Source organism: Rhipicephalus microplus, chromosome 7 (genome assembly GCF_043290135.1).
Source record: "Rhipicephalus microplus isolate Deutch F79 chromosome 7, USDA_Rmic, whole genome shotgun sequence".
In the NCBI taxonomy this organism is placed as follows: Eukaryota; Metazoa; Arthropoda; class Arachnida; order Ixodida; family Ixodidae; genus Rhipicephalus; species Rhipicephalus microplus.
In genome coordinates this window covers 120,924,634-120,931,123 of record NC_134706.1, presented here as the reverse complement: position 1 = coordinate 120,931,123, position 6,490 = coordinate 120,924,634, and the positions used below count along the sequence as shown (strand labels likewise).

Here is a 6,490-nt window from a genome sequence, read left to right as displayed (position 1 = left end):
TCCCAATCTCGGCCGCAGTAAGCACTCCACCGAGCACTCCCGTGTTCTCTCCAGCAGGAGGCGCCACTGTAGTCCCAAGTGGATGAAGTTCAGGGAACGCTGGAAGCTCGTCTGGCCAGAATAAAACGTTTCAGAAGGGATCCGGACACCAACCAAAATGATTTACCGGTACCGAATGGACATCGACAAAAAATGAGGGTATTCTTCCTCCACTGTCTGGTAGGTCTTTTAGTCACGTTATACGCCACGCCCAAAGAAAGACGAACAGCTTAAACGACGTTTTCATTGTGAATATGTTTCTCGTGCTGCACCCCAAGCGTCCAAATATATTCGTTTTCAAAATAATTTCGGTTGGTGTCCAGATGCCTTTCTCAAATGTTCCGGACAAAAATTGTGACATATGGTAGAAAAGTAGGTATCTATATAGAGCGTGTAAAATTGAGATGGGTCTGTGTACGCAGCCATTGCGTGAACAATATACCGGCGAAAAATAAGAGGGCCATCACGATGTAGTTTGTATTACATCAGTATATTTTGAACATGCCAGCTTACACATATCTTTGGCTGGGCCAACAGAAAAAAAAATCGAGAAAAGATTATCGTCCGTCTTCCACATCTGGTGTAGCTGGCTCAGAAAAGGGCTGCCTTCCTGCGTGCTCCAGCAGGTCACCAGAATTCAAAAAATCACCTACAAAAATATCTGGGGTCACATATAACCTATGCTCACACTTTAGAGCTAGCACACAAGAAAAAGAAAACATAATAGCTTGACTGGCAAATGCACTTTATCTTTGGTCAGGTGACTCTCATAGTAACTTGCCAGCTACGGTTTTGCTTTGAAGAGCAGGTGTAGCCTGTCGTCTTTGACGAAACTGCCTGCTTCGAAAATTCGAACGTCCACGCAAAAATTAATAGTTCCTATGAAATACACTTCCTCGCCATTAACTTTCATCGGAGGATACAATTTATTCCAAGAGACATCCACGCAAAACTCCATGTCTCTCGTCGAATCGCTCGCATGAACAAAACAGAGTTCCAAGTGTTTTTCTTGGGGGACGTCCAATGGTGACCTTGAGAAGCTTTCGTACGCAAAAAGGTTGAAGTGAACAGCACTGCTTCCATTCGTGATTCTCACGTCTGGAATGAGCACGTAATTGTAAGAGTAAAGCTCGCTTTGGATGCAGGGTCGCCCGTTGCTTGCCACGAAAGTTGCCCAATTTTCTATACAACAGCCGCACCATTCGGGCCTATTCAACTTTGAAAGGAACTCTGGGCTGAGATCTAATGGCTGCTCAAGCAAGCAGTTCAGCATTTGGCCATCCTCTTGCTCATTTGTTGCCATGATGCGCCTTTTCCAAGTCGAACTTGACTTTGACAATACCACGGTGATCTGGAATGACACAGCAGAAGGCTTATCAGAAAAGATACAGCGCTTTCCTGTTGTCGGGTGTTTTGATGCACTCGCGACAAACCTCTTTCTTGCACTAGTACTTTTGGTAGCCTCGTCCACCCGAGAAAAAATAATTTGTTGTCACCAACTGAGATAGTATTCTTTGCGCCCAACTTCTTTAAGTTATCCATCGCAAAGAGTCCTGAAACACAATTTCAGCATGTCTTTTTCAATAATTTTTCTTGACCTCTGGATTGCGCAGATATCGTTAAGCAATTCGCAATGCCGAAACCGAAGCTGTTATAGTAGTAATTCAACAGGTAAACCATTATTTTATTTCAAGCTATGGGGACATACTTTTATGTTTTTGTTATGCCAAAAGACATCATAACTTGTCACAGGGACGAAAAATGGCGTTCGTTTTTTATTGCCTTCACGCAATAATTTGCGTGCAATATTCATATAGTGGTAACTGTGGGCCAAACAGCGGAAGGCTGCCAAACAGTAAACAAAAAAAATTGGCAGATTCCACGTAGAGTGGGAAACGATGATATGCGAAGCACCATTTAGCATGAAAAAACTTCTGGGCCCGTGGCCAACTGGAGTTTTACAGTCCCACGCTTTAAAAGCATTAACAAGTTTTTTACAAGACAGTGGGATTGCTGACAAGTATTAACAAAGAACAAGCTTTCATTTGTAACACATGTACTTATTATATACAGTATCATGTGACACCCATCACGTGTGTGTTGTGAAATGAATGACGTGTCGACTATTATGTACATACGAGCGAATGCATCTTTATAAGGACCAGACGTGTACTTTGTTGTTTTGTTGTTGTGTTTTGTGTTTGTTGTTTGTGTTTATGTTGTTTCCAGAGACTTCTTACAATGACTTTCAAACATTTACTTACGATTGCGATATGTACGTATAAGTGTGCCTTTGCATATCTGTGCCTGAGTTTTCTATTTTCCATGCACTGCTTTGTATGTTTTGCTTCAAGATACATGTTCAAGTTTCAATTAACGGCTAAGGAGTAGCCGACGCCATAATGGTGCGCCAACATCTCCTTATATATCATATCAATAAAAAAAAGATATGCGAAGCATGAATGAGGAATGTTGATACGTCACTTAAAAAACAGCACGATGTTACGAGTTGGACGTAAATGATGCCGTCCATGGCTTCCGTGTCATGAATATCATGTTCGGATGTGTCGTTTCTTTCGTCATCTATTCACGTCACGTGATACCAAATTTAGTATATGCGGAGCTAGCGAAACGGCTGCGAGCACGCTGCGTGGTAGGCCGTCATGTTCTTACATGACACGCGTGTCAGGATTATCATGTTTGCACCAATCATACATTTCTATTACGTCATTCATTGATGTCACGTTACACCAAATTTCGTATATGTAAAGCCAGCAAAACGGCTGCGAGCGCATTATTAAGGGCTTTATATCCTCAAATGTAGCGTTGACGTGCACGCACGCTGGGCACAGTGACGCTACGTTAGCAAAACGCGAGAACTCTATAGTCTGACGCCAGGTGCGACCAGCGTCCGCCAGCACGGCCCGATGGCAAAAGGCGCGATATGCGACATGCTGCATTTCACGCCAATGCTACTGAGTAACGGTACTGCAGCCGACGCGTTACCCAGACAACACTGCGTCTCCCTGTTTTCGTGACAGAGGGAGGCTGGACGCGCTGAAACGCGCATGTGTCAAAGCAACGCAGAGAGGCGCATGCCTGCGAGTACATGGCAGGACCGGCGCCTGACGTGGCAACGCGGGCGTGATGCGACGAAATGAACGCCGGTGAGCAAGCGCACTGCGTCATGTCGTGACATCATGACATTCATGACATACATATCATGATTTTTATGTTATGAGTAGTTAAATATATTCTTCATACAATCATGTTATGTCATACGAAGTTTGGTATCGATACCATCATCGAAACGGCCAAGAGAGCTAAAAGTCATGGGCGGATAGATAGATAGATAGATAGATAGATAGATAGATAGATAGATAGATAGATAGATAGATAGATAGATAGATAGATAGATAGATAGATAGATAGATAGATAGATAGATAGATAGATAGATATGCTCGAAGTCGCCGAAGTTCGCAAAAAAATGCTTCGCATTTATTAACTTACGTTTTCAAATGAAGTATTTTCAGGGCAACGAACAAGACACTTGCCCCCATATTCGGAAATGCTCCATGACTTGACTTGCCGGCTTGCCACCGCCTTCATTGCAGAGCGTTTGAAATGCGTTTGTGCGTTGTTGCCGCCTAAAAACCACCTCAACACAGGGCGTTCAAGTCGTGTTTTTCCTGCGTTGAAAGTGAGTGCGCGGGGGGGGGGGGGGGTCAAGTCAAGGAGCGTTTTCGAATGCGGGTGTTAGTCGGCGAATGCGGTTATGGGGCATTGTACACTGTACCTAAATGTTACGCCAAAAACTTAAGGCGGCAACGCATGCAGGGTTTTAATTGAGCCGAAAATGCGACATGTAGTGGACGCCGGCATTGCGGTAGGACCAGTGCTGCAAGCAAGCCGAAAAGCTTAGAGTTTCATCTCAATGCAGAGAAGTGTTGTCGGCTAAGCATATTCTTACAGAGTGTGACTGAGAGAGAGTCTGCTACCTGACGCACGGGGTTCGTCGTAACTGTGCTAGCGAGACCGTCAGAAAGAGCAGTAACGAGGTGCTCTGTTAAGGCACGGCCACAGGTTGAAGAAAAAAAAAAACAAGGTTGTTTTTTATCTAGCGGCCGTGGTTATGGGCCATGTAAAGTGACAGTTCAGGTTATGGGACATGCGCTGTGACTGGAAACGGTGTTTCACGTCAGCTGGCGAGTAAGGAACAAAAGAAAACGTTTCTCGTTATCGTACGCTTGAATTTTTAACTCCGAGCAGTCATTTCACGTCACTTTTAATGCACTAATTTGCATCATAGTCGTTGCATTCATCTCGGCATTCATTGATACACACGTTGCGGTGCCGAATAAGGCTGCCGAAACCGTGTCGCAGAGCCCCTTCAACGATGCAGTTGCAGCATGCATTTGGGCTCCGAATCCTTACTCGACTAGTGCCTGGTGTGCAAAGAACCACCTTATTTTGTTGCGCTCTCGCAGCAGCACTGTAAACATTTCCAAATAATTGTTTTTTTTTCTTATTAGGAGATTACTTACTGCGTCACTAACAGCGGCCCGAAACGAAGCGTCGATATCTTGAAGAAATGGCTTTGTCACTCTCGCTTGGGCGTTTTGCAGCGTGGACGCGTACCATCAGCAGTCAACCGAAAATGGCTCACAGGCGGTGACTTGGGCGTCGCAAATGTTGTCTAAGCTTCAGCAGCGTATCGAGCACACAAGAAAGCAGATGAAGCTTCCACGGCTCTCTCGGAGTTAAAGTAGCTCGAAAAAGGGTGTCTCTAAAACCAAAAACTTCTCGCCGAATTGCTGTCGCGGCCGAAGCGCCATCTCTTGCCGATGGTTACAAACCTTTTGAGTTACGCTGTGACGAACACGGCGACATCATGCTCTGGGAAACGTCACTCTCTTTTCAATTGGGAGCCTCCTGCCAGCATGCAATCTCAGAGGCCATGCCTCCTGCCTTTTCTTGTGACCGGCCGCCGCATGAGACCGCTCGCCTCCGTGCCGCTCAGTCACGTGACATACGCTGATCGGAGGCAACCGTGAGAGCATTGCTGTGTTCGCAGGGGGCGGCCGTCGGAGACACTCGGCTTCGTACCGAAGGAGGAGATTAAATCAGAGGGTAGGGCAGCGCCTTCGCGGCTCACGTTCTAGGCATAATTTTTGCTCTGGTCGGTATTTGCAGGCCAGCTCTTACCTTTGTTTCAGTTGGGTGTCTTCACGCTCTGATTTCAAGATTTCAAAGATTAAAATAGTTGAAAGCGTTAAGAGAGCAACCGATACATGCGCCGGTATGGTGGCGTCACCGTTCAGCTTGCCACTCGGCTAGTGCAGATAAAGCAGTTGCACACTCTCCCAACCCTCCCCCCCCCCTAAGGATCCCTCACTCTGAAATAAATTTGCGTATTCTCTGCCTAAAGAACAAGCGAGTGCAATCTCTCGTTCATTTTAGGGGCGAAGCTCCTTATAGCGGCACACGTTCGTCCCTCGTAGCTATTGTAGTGTGTAACAAGTATAACAATTCGACCTCCAATGTGGTGCCGGTGAGAGATTTCTTCTGCGCGTTGAAGAACAATAAAAAATAGTGCTAAATGTACATGTCAATGTCTGCTAATGGGGATCGAGATACAGGAGCATTCGACTTTAAGTTAACGCGATCGCTGCAATCCCCATTAGCAACCATTGGCATTTACATTGAGCACTATCTGACAAGACAGGGTTGTTACGTTATACTCTCTGGGTGTAACCTCCTTAGTTTTGGAAAGGTTTAGCGAGCATTGAGCTGCAGTGCCATGAGTACAATGTATATACCATGAACTCGAGGTGGTTAAAGGTGGGAAGTAGACTCGAAGCGCAAGCCGTATGAAAGTGTGCGTGTGGCACCTCTCGTTTAGTTCTTGAATTGTCCGCTGGATAGTGGTGCTTCTATGTGGAGAACATACGATGGAAAGTTGCAAGATGATGGTACTTGGAGTGTTGAATAGATGGACGAACGGACACACAGACAGATGCATGAATGGACGCATGAACGGACGCAGGGGCGGATGCATGGACGAACGCAGGGATGGACGCACGAACAGACGCACGCACGGACGGGCGGTTGGACGCATGGGTGGTCACTCAGACGGACGCATGGATGGACGGAAGCAAGAACGGATGGACGGATGAATGCTTCGACCCACTCTCCATCATTCACTCCGTGGATATGCTGGCATTTTTTTTCACACCAACAAGACTCTTCGCTTTCACCGCCTTGGTACAGTGTAGTAGAAGGGGGCAGTGGAATGAACGAGGCGGCCGCGCCGCATCTCGGCTGATACTCCGGCGGGTGACAGTAGCAGAGGCACAGTAGTCTCTTTGTACTGAAGATCTCAGGAGCGTCTGCGTTGAGAGCGCATGCACCATAGCCCGAAAGAGCGTGCAGTTGCTCGTTTTTAGCGAG

General features: G+C 46.3%; 1 long non-coding RNA gene across 1 annotated transcript; it reads right to left on the bottom strand.

The window, feature by feature from the left end:
• Positions 1-510: 510 nt before the first annotated feature.
• Positions 511-4,920, bottom strand: LOC142767056 (uncharacterized). Its single transcript, XR_012884730.1, has 2 exons — positions 4,585-4,920; positions 511-1,390 (listed from the first exon to the last, which is right to left on the bottom strand). It is a non-coding gene; the product is annotated as an uncharacterized LOC142767056 (long non-coding RNA).
• Positions 4,921-6,490: the final 1,570 nt, after the last annotated feature.